Source organism: Scyliorhinus torazame, chromosome 9 (assembly GCF_047496885.1).
Source record: "Scyliorhinus torazame isolate Kashiwa2021f chromosome 9, sScyTor2.1, whole genome shotgun sequence".
NCBI classification, from domain to species: Eukaryota; Metazoa; Chordata; class Chondrichthyes; order Carcharhiniformes; family Scyliorhinidae; genus Scyliorhinus; species Scyliorhinus torazame.
In genome coordinates, this window is record NC_092715.1 from 208,971,899 (window position 1) to 208,986,292 (window position 14,394).

The 14,394-nt window shown below is 50.9% G+C and overlaps 1 protein-coding gene across 1 annotated transcript in view; it reads right to left on the reverse strand.

Moving 5' to 3' along the window:
- LOC140429710 (neuromedin-K receptor-like) overlaps positions 1–14,394 on the reverse strand; it is a 126,542-nt gene that overhangs the window by 59,792 nt on the left and 52,356 nt on the right. The window lies entirely within an intron of this gene.

A 14,394-nucleotide genomic window follows, 5' to 3' on the forward strand; every position in this document is an offset into this window, starting at 1 on the left:
TCCCGGCCCCAGGTCACTGTCTGTGTGGAGTTTGCACATTCTCCCCACGTCTGTGTGGGTTTCACCCCCACAACCCAAAGATGTGCAGGTTGGTGGATTGGCCACACTAAATTGACCCTTAATTGGAAAAATACATAATTGGGTACTCTAAATTTAAAAAAAAAGGGGGGAAACTGATGTCAGTTCATCCAGGGAAAAATTAGGGCCAGTGACTAAAAGTTTGGTTGAAGAATAGGTTTGCAGAAATCTTCCAAATAAGTGTAGAGACGTGTGTGGACACAATGGGTTTAGAATGTGGGAGTCCTAAAGTGGAGATGAAGCAACTGGATAATGTGAAATCAGTTGGAAAGCAAAGAGAGGAAGAGAGGTGCAACAAACTAAAGTCATAGAATCATTAACAGCAGGAGGAGGTTATGGAGTAGGGCAGCAGTCAGATCAGAGAGGGGTTTGAGAATGAAAAAAGTGTTTGACCTTAAGACACTTTGAAACAGAGAACCGGTACAGAACAGAGGACTTTGATAAGTGGGATTTAATGGGACAGGATTTGGGCAGCTATGTTTTTGACAAGTTGAAGAATGAGTGATCAGCAAAGACAGTATTGGAGGAACGAAGGGCATGGTTCTCCAGAACCGCGACCAAATGCTCCCACCAACATGAAAATCAGATTGATGCCTGCTGGCGCTAGGAGCGACCCTGACAGGGGCAGCTGCACTTTCTAGGAAGCACTTGAGAATAAAGATACAACCATGTAAAAAAAAAACCTGTGGTTAGAAAAACATCTGCTACCCTAAGTTAATGGATTTCTGCAGAGCTGCATAAATAAACAATCTGATTCTCCCCTTTGAAACTGCCTCGGCCTGTCAATCAGAAGACTACTAGCAGGCAATGGGGCATGGAATTGAATGTAAACAGTTCAAAGCTTTCAGCCTTCTAGGCATACACACAGACTTCTATACTTTAAAGGGCAATGAAATTGAATGTGTAAAAACCATTTCCAATATTTCCACCACTTCAAAGGGGTTACGTTTAACTTTATCTCACAGACCTTTAAACTTGGCGTACCGATAGACCTTTTAAAAGGATTGTGGGTATAGATGAGAACACTTTCACTTTATTATGAAGGATGTATATTTCTGAGATGCTAAGTAACTGTTTCAATGGAATAGGGGTACAGATCAAATAACTTTCACTTTATTATGAGGGATGTATATTTCTGAGATACTAAACGACTGTTTAAATGGTATCGGGGTACCCATTGTAGGTACCCTGATCCCTACCTGCCCCATGACAGATCCTCCCGGGCACCCAGGAGGCATTTGTTGGGAGGGTACCTATCCCTTTGCCACCCCTCGGACTGTAAGCCACCAGGTTCATGTTCCTCAATACTTGCATCAAAATGGGCAGCACGGTGGCGCAGTGGTTAGCACTGTGGCCTCACGGCAGCGAGCTCCCAGGTTCGATCCGGCTCTGGGTCACTGTCCATGTGGAGTTTGCACATTCTCCCCGTATTTGCGTGGGTTCGGCCTCACAACCCAAAAACAAAATGTGCATGGTAGGTGGACTGCCCACGCTAAATTGCCCCTTAATTAAAATAAAATGAATTGGGTACACTAAATTAAAAAAATAAATAAATACATGCATCAAAACATGCCTGCGTGACTGGCGGCTGGGGGAGTGGGGGTTGGAGTGGGGCATTACAAGCGGGAGGTGAATCGAGCTTGCAGCCCATTAATTGCATTCAAATGAATGCTTATTAGTGCTTTGCATGTTCCTGCTTGCGGGGTGGGGTGGGGTGGTGCAGTCATTGAAATGTTGCTGACATCCCCTCCTGATTGTCATGGCTCCGACCTATCATCTGCATCAGCTCTGGGAGAACCTTGTCCAGAGGCTCGGCATCTGACTGGGACCCAGCTGAGTCCTGGGATCCAGCAGACCTCCGACTGCTGACTCCCATGATTGTTCTTGTCTCCACCTGATGTGGATCAGCAGCTATGCGGTGCTCGCCAGATTGTGCCCCAGAAGCCTGTCCACTATTGTCGCCAACCGAGGTGTGTGTCTCTGCACTGCTGGAAGGTTGGGGTGACAGCTGTGACGTTTCGATGGTGGTCTCCTCAGAGCTGAGCTCTCCTCCAAGGTTGTCTCTTGGATAGTGAGGGGGGACCCGAAGGAAAATCTTGCTCTTATTAGCCTTAGTTTTATTAGCTCTAATTCTGTCACCTTTGCTCACGAGTTGCCAGGTATCTTTCTGATACCACCACGTGGTTCAAGCTCAAGTAATGATTAATAATGCAGCACACCGCTTAGTAAATGTTAAATCAACGATCATTTATTATATACAGCAATAAATACTTATACAATATTCCTACTTTCTAGACTACTACCTACCACTACAGGCCAATACTTAACTTTGGGAATGGCCCACCAGGTCAGGGAAACGAATGGCTTATTGAATTGGGTCTGGCCTGCGGGGTTCAAAGGCTGATACAGGTCGATGGCTAGGAGTCCCTATCGGGTAGTGATCGCTGGAGTCAAACTTACGGTTTCTTGTCGATGGTTCTTGCGAAGGTTGCGAGCAGGAGAAGAAGGGAGAGAAGGGTCGACCTGAACTTGGCCCCTAACTTTATAGTCCCCAGGGGCTTCCCGCCTCTCGGGGCGGACCTTGGCCCTGGTCCCAAGTGATTGGACTTGGTCCCAATTACTGGGTTCGATCTGCTCCAATAATGGGGCGATTCCTTGATCGGGGGGGGGGGTGGTCATTCACCTTTCTTTGTCTCGGCCACTGCTGGCGCCGAGAGGTCTGGATCGGCTTTCAATTGCTAATTTGTAGCAATTGTTCCCGGGGATCGCCGATTAAACTGCAGATGGCTGGGTTGATGTGCTGCTAATGGTTGCAGGTATCGATCTGGGCCGACTTCCCCCGAGCTGAATACACTGTTCTGTCTGCAGCTGTCCGTTTGTGCCCTGTTGGCTGATTTTCCCATCAGCCTTTTCAGTTAGCCATTTTACATCGAGTTTTGGCCAAATTAATCGGGAATCAGCCATTTTAGGTGGCTACAAAACCCACACAGACAGGTGGAGGAAGTGCAAACTCCACACAGACACCAGGGCCCTGGTGCTGTAAAGCAGCAGTGCTAACCACTGTGCTTCCGACGTGCGGAGCCCAAAATATTTGTTCAATGTCTCTGCCATTTTCTTATTCCTCTTGAACAGCTGGATAGGCAACATATGTTTTCTGACACATTCAATTAAATAGCCACTTGAACAGAAGCTTGAGTGAGTATTTAGTCACACACCTGAGCATGCTCACAGCTTGCGAGTTGGGAGCGATTGCTGTGTAAGGAATAACAGATACTTACACAATCCCTCGCTCCCCGCGGAGAACCATGCTGGGAGGGATGGTAAGTGACAGTTATGGAGTGCAGCTTTCCACCAGCAGTTCAGAATTGCAACATTAGCCCAGGATATTTTGCTGCTGCATTTGAGAAGATTTTGGAGCTGTGCAAAATCCCTGAGGGAAAATTAATCAGGAAGCCACACTTACAAATAAAACAACAGGGGATGATGGGCGCGATTCAACTAAAAGGGAACAAAGTCCCACAGCAAGTATGTTTAGCTGTATGTTTCCCGGCGCTCGCAGCGCGGAGAACCACAAGGCTATAAAACATCACCCATATTAGATAAGAGGCCTAAGAGGGGAACACGTGGCCGAGGCTGCACATAGCCCTGTTTTGTGCACTGAGGAGCTCTGCTTGCCGGATCTCCTCAGTGCAGCGAGAGAAATGGCGTCCCGATTTCCAAGGTCTGCGACGCACCCCTGACCCCCCCCCCCCCCCCCCCCCCCAAGCCCCAACGATCCTCCTCACCCCCACCCCACATACTCCCCAACACCCACACTGGGAACATCAGGCCCAATCGCTAGTGCACAAAAAATGTCAGCTTGGCACATTTGCAGTGCCAACCTGACACTCTGGCATTGCTCCTGCCACCTGACAGTGCCACATGGGCACCTTGGAAGTGTCAGGCTGGCACCCAGATGACACTGCCAGGGTGCCCAGGCAGCAATGCCAGCATGCCCAGGGTCCCACCCTGTCCAAAGGGCATGCACCTGGGTACCTCTGATCCCCTGGGAGACCCCCACAAATACCGTTCCGCCTTGTCCCTGTTTCTGGAGACCAGTACTGAAAAGCGCTCGCCCGAGATCTGAGGCAAGGGGGATCGATCCCACGCCTCAGATAACTCAGGAGACTGCACATTAAAGTGAGACTAGCTGTCTCGCTTTAATGTGCAGATTTTCTAAAAGGTGATCCCGTTCACAATGGCCGGGATTTACCCCGCAATGTCTCGTGAAATCGCGTTAGATCACGCAAGGCATTGGGAGCTGAGTAGATCCCGGGAGCGGGGTCTCCCGGCTTCTATCAGCCGCGCTGTGCCGCGGCGACCTGCTTCCCGGGTGCAGTGTGGCCATTGGATCGCACCCCATATTGATTGAACTTTTAGTTATTTTAAGTGGAAAGCATTTACAAAGTAGAACAAAGAAAGATGTGGCAAAACCTGGAAGGCAGTTGACCAGATGCATTTGTTCGAAACAATAAATAAAAATGAATATATTTACTGCAGGATATGTAAAGGGAACAAGAGAGAAAATTCAACAGTTGGGAGCCATTCAACGGGAGCATTGGTAAAGGAATTAGCACTGGTGTTGAACCTCTCTCCAACATCAGTTGGATGGTTTACACCAGGGAATTTTCTCCAAATGATAAGAAAGGTTGAAATTTTGGCAAAACAAAGATAATAAACTTAAACCTTTGGAAAATAAGGTGACAGATGGGTAAAAGTACATTCTATTAAGCCATTTTCAACTAAACAAATAGTAAAATAGCTAAAGAATAGGTAAGCCCATTGAACAATGGATTCGAATCAGCACAGGTGTTTGGAATAGATTTTTCATAAAGCAGTCTGAATCCCCAAAATGATAAAAACTCAGACATGTTATTCAAAAGCTTTAAGGATTAACTATCTATAAGCATCCTGTGCCAATTAGACTACATCTTAGAGCTCCAAATGAATACATTTGTGATGTTTTAGTTGCTATTTTTAGGATCCAAACTACAGTAATGTCTGAAAACCAATACAAAGAACAACTTATGTGATTCCACTTTCCTGAGAAGAAGAGGCAATCCAGATAGTTACAGGTCGTGGAACCGAACAAGGAGAAGTGGGAGAATATTTGAAGGCATTATACAAAGTACTGCCAATGATCATCTAAAGATCTGGGGCGAAATTCTCCGACCCCCCGCCGGGTCGGAGAATCGCCGGGGGCTGGCGTGAATCCCGCCCCCGCCGGTTGCCAAAGACTCCGGCACCGGAGATTCGGCGGGGGCGGGAATCGCGCCGCGCCGGTTGGCGGGCCCCCCGCCGCTCGATTCTCCGGCCCGGATGGGCCGAAGTCCCGCCAATAAATTGCCTGTCCCGCCAGCGTAAATTGAACCACCTACCTTACCGGCGGGACAAGTTGGCGTGGGCAGGCTCCGGGGTCCTGGGGGGGGCGCGGGGCGATCTGGCCCCGGGGGGTGCCCCCACGGTGGCCTGGCCCGCGATCGGGGCCCACCGATCCGCGGGCGGGCCTGTGCCGTGGGGGCACTCTTTCCCTTCCGCCTCCGCCACGGTCTCCACCACGGCGGAGGCGGAAGAGACTCCCTCCACTGCGCATGCGTGGGAAACTGTCAGCGGCCGCTGACGCTCCCGCGCATGCGCCGCCCGGAGATGTCATTTCCGCGCCAGCTGGCGGGGCAACAAAGGCCGTTTCCGCCAGCTGGCGGGGCGGAAATTCCTCCGGCGCCGGCCTAGCCCCTCAATGTTGGGGCTCGGCCCCCAAAGATGCGGAGCATTCCGCACCTTTGGGGCGGCGCGATGCCCGTCTGATTGGCGCCATTTTGGGCGCCAGTCGGCAGACATCGCGCCGTTTCCGGAGAATTTCACCCAAGAGCTAAAACTCCCAGTGGATTTGGAGGGTAGATATCAGGTTGCTTGCCTACACTGAAAGACACAATTTGAAGTGGATCCAGGGTTGATTTGGATGCTGCAAAGTCTGCAGAACAACCCGGATTTTAGCCGTAGGGGATTCTGGCGGGTCATTTGTCTATCTGTTCCCTAATAGCAGAATGCAACTTGGGGCATGCCGAGGATTTTTTCCAGAGTACTGGCTCACACGATCTGTAAATAAGTCTAATATTGGCGAGAGGAGTACAGAGATCTGATAGCGGTGCTGTGGTCTCAGCTCACATTGATGGCTGCTGTCAGGACTTACTGTTCAGCAGCATGCATACAGAAGCAGAGGCAGCACTCGTTCTCTGATTAAACCAGCTACTGGGACATGAGAGTGACAAAAGTGAACAATGCCAGTATGTGATAATGCACAGTAGCCAACAGAAGCACAAGAATGCGGACAAAGGTTGAATGGTCTCACCTCTCTCCACCTTCTATCACTTGGAAGTAGGGAAGGAGAAGATTCAATGAGCAAGGTTAGAAAGGAGGACAAAACATCAGCGCAGCTGAAGATTATTCTTCACAGGATGGGAAATGCTGACCGCAGATACAAGGGAAGTGCCTGAAGTGGAGCTGGAAGCCGCAACCCTTTGACACAGAGGGATGGGTTTTCAATCAGGAACGGGAACCCGACACCCGGATAAATTCTGGGTCCCTATCCACACCTGAGCTGTGCCAGGGTGTCAGGCTGGCATTTGCCTGTGCCCGGAACCAGGCCCCAGTGTGCCCTGACTGGGTGAGGTGGGGTGTGGGGGGGGCCCAGAGGACTCCCTTATGGGTGAGTTGGGGGGTCGGGGGGGCGGGGGTCAAGAGACTAGGACGCCATTTAATAAATGCAGAAAATGATGCTGAATGTGGCCTCAGGGGATAGGGTGTTCCCCACTGGGGCACTAATAAAAAACAGGGGCGAAATTCTCCGACCCCCCGCCAGGTCGGAGAATCGCCGGGGGCTGGCGTGAATCCCGCCCCCGCCGGTTGCCGAAGTCTCCGGCACCGGAGATTCGGCGGGGGCGGGAATCGCGCCGTGCCGGTTGGCGGTCCCCCCCCGCTCGATTCTCTGGCCCGGATGGGCCGAAGTCCCGCCAATAAATTGCCTGTCCTGCCGGCGTAAATGGAACCACCTACCTTACCGGCGGGACAAGGCGGCGCGGGCGGGCTCCGGGGTCCTGGGGGGGGCGCGGGGCGATCTGGCCCCGGGGGGTGCCCCCACGGTGGCCTGGCCCGCGATCGGGGCCCACCGATCCGCGGGCGGGCCTGTGCCGTGGGGGCACTCTTTCCCTTCCGCCTCCGCCACGGTCTCCACCATGGCGGAGGCGGACGAGACTCCCCCCACTGCGCATGCGTGGGAAACTCCCCCCACTGCGCATGCGTGGGTTACTGTGAAAAGCCCCTAGTCGCCACATTCCAGCACCTGTTCGGGCAGGCTGTTACGAGAATTGGACCGTGCTGCTGGCCTGCCTTGGTCTGCTTTCAAAGCCAGCGATTTAGCCCTGTGCTAAACCAGCCCCAGGAGGAATTTGTAAAGCGAGGCACCAAGGTGGCTGGATCACATGTTTAATGACATCTCTGTCATAATATCCACTCATTTATATAATGAGATGCAGACAGGCAGTGATTGACACACAGGATGACCAGTAAGTACACAACACAGTGCAGCCAATCACCAGACAGGACACTACCACCATAAAGCCAGTGGGCACTAGCTTTCCCGCTCTCTCGGGATCCAGCCACTGAGACAATCAGAGTCCACGAGCTAGCAAGTGCAAACACCATGCGGTAGCTAGTAAGTCTGGTCAGGCTACTACAAGGTCTCCAGTCAGTTCAGTATAGTGTCGACACACAGCTGAATATGTATATCAGTTCTATCATTCAATAAAACAGTGTTGGATCTTCTCCAGTGTTAGACATCTGTTTCTAGCTTCCCTGCATCGAGTGCAGTCCACATCGAACCTACCTACCTAACACATCATGGTACCAGAGTGATACTGATCGTGACGGACCTACCTCGAGTGAATCAGCATTGACCAGCAAGCAGCCATCCGGTGAATTGGAAAACATCCAGCCTCCTCCGCAGCTCCGCATCTCCGGCAACCTCGGCACCAATTGAAAATCTTCAAGCAAAAGTTCCTCTTGTACATCGAGGCCTCCGACCTCGAAGCAGCATCGGATGCCCGGAAGATCGCGCTATTTCTCTCCACCGCGGGGGACCACGCCATCCACATCTACAACTCCCTTATGTTCGCTGACGGCGAAGACAAAACAAAATTCAAAACAGTCCTGCTGAAGTTTGACAGCCACTGCGACATTGAGGTGAATGAGAGCTTTGAACGGTACGTTTTCCAGCAGAGGCTTCAGGTTAAGGATGCACATTTTCAGTCCTTCATGACCCATCTCCGCATCCCAGCGCAGTCATGTAACTATGACTCCACGGCTGATTCCATGATCCGGGATCAGATCGTTTTCGGGGTCCACTCCGACTCCCTTCGGCAGCAGCTCCTGAAAGTCAAACAGTTGACTCTCTCTGTCACTATTGAGACGTGCGTTGTCCATGAGCATGCTCAGAATCGTTACTCCCACATCAGGGCGGCAGAAACTGTGAAGCTGGCCTCCCACGAGGCGGAATGGGTGCAGGCCATTGCGCAAATGCAGGGCCTGAGCATCGCGGAGAGTGGCCATTTCGCGTGCTTTTCCCGCGTCCCTGCGCATGCGCGCCACGACCCAGTGTACGACGAGCTTGACAACCCGACTGCGCAGGTGCGTACGTCGACCGACCACACTGCGCTTGCGCGAAGGCGCACGGAACACGCTGATGTTGGCGTCATGACATGTCCGAATTGTGGATCCGCCTATTTAAAGCGGCAATGTCCGGCAAAAGGACGCCGGTGTCTACAGTGTGGCAAGCTTGGCCACTACGCAGCGCTTTGCATATCTGCTCCACCGCTCAGCAGCCAGCGATCCCAGCTGCGGTGCAGAAGTGTCCGCTCAATACAACAAGGCATGCCAGATTCCAATCCCGACAGCCCAACAGACCCTGATGCTGAGTGCCTCAAGTCCCCATACCGGGTGGGCATCATAACTATACATGCGCTGCCTTCCACCACAACGGCGAAACGCCTCTCGATCCTCAGTGTGGATCCCGACGACGAGTGGCGTGCTGTCCTCACAGTTAACAAGGCTCGCATCCGATTTCAACTGGACACCTGCGCATCAGCGAACCTCATCTCAAAATCCGACCTCGACACCATCCGCGCCAGACCAAGCATTCTTCCACCGGCCTGCCAGCCCCTTCACTACAATGGCAATGGCATAGCTGCCAGTGGCTCCTGTCAACTAGGGGTATCCAACAAGGTGATCAAGGCAACACTGCGGTTTGAAATTGTCGGGCCTGACAGAGCGTCCCTGCTCGGTGCTCGAGCCTGCAAGCTCCTGAACCTAGTTCAGCGAGTCCACACCATGTCATCATCACCGGCGACAGCCTCGCCTGATGGAAACTGCCGACATAGATGACATTATCACGCAGTACCACAGCCTATTCGATGGAATGGACCCTCCCATATCGATATAAAATCCTGCTCAAGCCGAACGCCACCCCTGTAATTCATGCACCACGCCGGGTGCCGGTACCCCTCAAGGATCGTCTGAAGAAGCAATTACAGGACCAGGGCACCATATTGAAGGTCACAGAGCCAACAGACTGGGTCAGCTCCATGGTCTGCGTAAAGAAGCCGTCAGGGGGCTTTGCATTTGCATTGATCCTAAGGATCTAAACCGCAACATCATGCGGGAGCATTACCCGATACCAAAACTTGAAGAGTTGCCCAGTGAGATGGCTCATGCCAAATTCTTTACTAAGCTGGACGCCTCCAAGGGATTTTGGCAAATACAGCTGGACGCGTCCAGTCGCAAGCTGTGCACGTTCAACACCCCGTTCGGTCGCTACTGCTACAACCGGATGCCTTTTGGGGTCATATCTGCCTCCGACGTATTTCACCGCATCATGGAGCAGATGATGGAGGGCATCGAGGGGGTGCGAGTATACGTTGACAACGTAATTATCTGGTCCACAACGCCCCAGGAACACATCGCTCGCCTCAAGAAGGTATTCCAGAGAATTCATGAACATGGTCTCCAGCTCAACAGGGCCAAGTACCCATTTGGTCAATCGGATATTAAGTTCCTGGGTGACCACATCTCACAGCAGGACGTGCGGCCAGGTGCTGACAAGGTCTCGGCGATCAACACCATGAAGAGCCCGGAGGACAAGAAGGCGGTCCTCTGCTTCCTCGGGATGGTCAACTTCCTCGGGAAATTCATTCCCAATATGGCATCCCACAACATGGCCCTCCGCCATCTCGTCAAGAAGTCGACGGAATTCCAGTGGCTGCCCACGCATGAAGAGGAATGACGTGAGCTGAAGGCAAAGCTCACCACAGCCCCGGTTCTAGCATTCTTCGACCCAACCAAGGAAACCAAATATCGACTGATGCAAGCCAGGACGGCATTGGGGCGGTGCTCCTTCAGCGAGATGACTCCTTGTCCTGGGCTCCAGTGGCGTATGCCTCCAGGGCCATGATACCCACTGAGCAACGGTACACTCAGATTGAGAAGGAGTGTCTGGACCTCCTGACAGGGATAGTCAAGTTTCATGACTACGTTTACGGCCTGCCAAAATTCACGGTAGAAACGGACCACAGGCCTCTAATCCATATAATCCAGAAGGATTTAAATGACATGACACCTCGGTTACAGCGAATTCTTCTTAAGCTACGCCGCTCCGACTTCGAACTTGTCTACTACACGCCAGGCAAAGAGCTGATCGTTGCAGATGCCCTCTCCAGGTCCATTACCACAGTGTGTGAACAAAGTGACTTCATCTGCCACATAGAAGCGCAAGTGCAGTTGTGTGCCACCAACCTTCCGGCCTCTGACGAACGGGTGGTCCAAATTCGTGAGGAGACGGCCAGGGATCCTCTGCTGCAGTGTGTGATGCAGCACCTTACCAATGGCTGGCAGAAGGGACAATGTCCCCAGTTCTATAATGCCAAAGACGACCTGTCGGTGGTGGAGGGAATCCTTCTGAAACTCGACAGGATCGTAATTCCTCAGAGCATGCGGGCTATGGTGCTGGGCCAACTCCATGAGGGTCACCTTGGGGTCGAGAAATGCCGACGCAGAGCTCGGGATGCGGTCTATTGGCCGGGCATCAGCCAGGAGCTGGAAATCAGCAAGGGGCTGGTTTAGCACAGGGCTAAATCGCTGGCTTTTAAAGCAGACCAAGGCAGGCCAGCAGCACGGTTCAATTCCGGTACCAGCCTCCCCGAACAGGCCCTGGAATGTGGCGACTAGGGGATTTTCACAGTAACTTCATTGAAGCCTACTCGTGACAATAAGTGATTTTCATTTCACTTTTCATTCAGGACATTGCCGACACAGTCCTCAATTTCCCTACCTGTTCGAAGTTTTAACCAGCTCAACCCAAGGAAACGCTGCAACAGCACGAGATCGTGACCTCACCGTGGTCCAAAGTAGGTGTAGACCTTTTCCATGCCAAAGGGACGTGACGACATACTCCTGGTCGACTACTTCTCCAGTTACCCAGAAGTGGTGAAACTGTCCAACCTCACGTCGAAGGCGGTAATCAAAGCCTGCAAAGAAACGTTCGCCAGGCATGGGATTCCACTCACGGTAATGAGCGACAGCGGTCCTTGCTTTTACAGCCAGGAATGGTCTGATTGTGCACAATCCTACAACTTCCGTCACGTAACCGCCATTCCCCACTACCCGCAATCAAATGGGAAGGCCGGGTAAGGGGTCCACATTGTAAAGCGGTTGCTGTGGAAAGCTGCAGACTCAGGCTCCGACTTCAACCTGGCGATGCTGGCACACAGGGCAACCCCACTGTCCACTGGGTTGTCTCCAGCGTAGATACTCATGAATCGCACTCTGAGGATCACAGTTCCAGCCATCCATGTTCCAGACCTTGACCACCTCACGGTCTTACAGAAAATGCAGCAGTCACGGGCCCAACAGAAGGCCACATACGATGCTCATGTCACGGATCTACCCGAGTTGGCCCCAACTGATCATGTTCGTGTCCAGTTGCCTGAGGGCGGCTGGTCAGCCACAGCTGTTGTGATCAAACAAGTGGCCCCAAGATCGTTCCTTGTCCGCATGGCTGATGGCTCCCTGCTACGGCGCAACAGACGGGCACTGCGAAGAGTTCCACGGCCGCTAGCTGACCGAAGTGCCCCGCCGCCTACGATGCTTCCTCCGGACGTACCCTGCCATGAGTCCACCGATCTACCAGCAATCTTGCCGGCCCATGCAACCACCGCGATGGCAGTGATCCCACCTATCCACGTGCAGGCGGCTCCTGATCCACCTCTGCGGCGATCGACAAGAATTCGTCGCCCACCACAAAGACTGAATCTGTAGACTGAACTTTTGTACATTTTGTGACTTCATCGATTTAACCTCTGTAAATAGTGTTTTGTTTGCCATGTATCTGCACTATTGACACCTTCCTATGCATATACGTTCATTTAGACACCTTTTGTACAGAGTCAGACATATATATATATATATATATTTATACGCGCGCACACCTTAGTATTTATTTATCTAAAAAAAAAGAGATGTCATAATATCCACTCATGTATATAATGAGATGCAGACAGGCAGTGATTGACACACAGGATGACCAGTAAGCACACAATACAGTGCAGCCAATCACCAGACAGGACACTACCACTATAAAGCCAGAGGACACTAGGTTTCCCGCTCTCTCGGGACCCAGCCACTGAGACAGTCAGAGTCCACGAGCTAGCAAGTGCAAACGCCATGCGATAGCTAGTAAGTCTGGTCAGGCTACTACAAGGTCTCCAGTCAGTTCAGTATAGTGTCGACCCACAGCTGAATATGTATATCAGTTCTATCGTTGAATAAAACAGTGTTGGATCTTCTCCAGTGTTAGACGTCTGTTTCTAGCTTCCCTGCATCGAGTGCAGTCCAGATCGAACCTATCTGCCTAACACATCAATCACCATGTACTGAGCATGCTCATAACGTATGAATTTATTACCCTGCTTCCCCTTTTAATTTTTTTCATAATCAATTTATAGTTACATTGACTCTAACTTCAAAAACAAATCTCTGTGAATGTTCACACTTGGCAAAATAACAACTGACTTTTTTCTTTTTAAATATCTTGAAATCAAGCAGAAGAATTGGTTCACAAAGTCTTCCTGATCCTCGTAAAGGATCTTGACTGTTTGGTTTCAGTTCAGGACTTACCTAAACTCTTATTTCCCTTCTCAAACTGGTCAGAAGGTACTAAGGTCTGAACTGGTTCACACTCAGCTAAAAGCTTAACATGTGGATCAAACTTAGGGTGGCACAGTGGTTGGCACTGTTTTTCTCACAACACAACTCCAGCCTTGAGTGACTATCTGTGTGGAGTTTGCACTTTCTCCCTGCGTCTGCGAGGGTTTCCTTTGGGCACCCTGGTTTCCTCCCACAGTCCAAAAATGTGCAGGTTAGGTGTATTGGCCATGATACATTTACCCCTTAACATCTGAAGGTGTGCCAGTTAGGTGGGGTTACAGGGATAGGGCAGGGGAGTGGACCTGGGTAGGGTGTTCATTTGGAGGGTCGGTGCAGACAAAATGGGCTGAATGGCCTCCTTCTGCACTGTAGGGATTCTAAGCTTAAGTTTTGGATCATCTGGGATCATGTTATCTCTATGGACACTTCTTATTTCTCCATCAATTTCAAAAAGTATCTTTTAGTCATACATCTATGATATTTCCCATGTCCCACCTGGGTGACTTATGAGGCGTCAGGGGACGCAGAACGCAAACCTGTTTGTTTCACCAGGAACTACGTTCCCACTTGTTCGCATTGTACTGGCATCTCCGAATGAACTGTTTTCATTCAACTTTACTAGTCAAATGCGATGTAAATAAGCTCAAAAGTGTTGTTAAGCTTCATTGAAGTAAGAGCTCAGCAGGTGTATACCCTGTAGCAGAGTGTAGAATTGTTCTGCACTTCAGCAGAAAATTAGCAGATCTCTGTTTCATGCTGAAACGTGAACATCTGTGCGGCACTTGTTTCTTGAGTGTTTCCCTGACCTTTCAGTATTTGAGAGATGAGTGGAGTGAGAGTATGTTTGGTACTGTTTTGCTTTATGAAGTACTGGAGCATATCAGAACAAAATTGAGGGCCCAATATCTTTGACAAGCTCTTTTTAAGTAATTGATGGCGAACAAAAATGGATCGAAACTCATCAACTGGCCACTTGGCATTGGTGTTTTTACCCATATGCCTTACTTTAGTCCATTTAGAGTGACT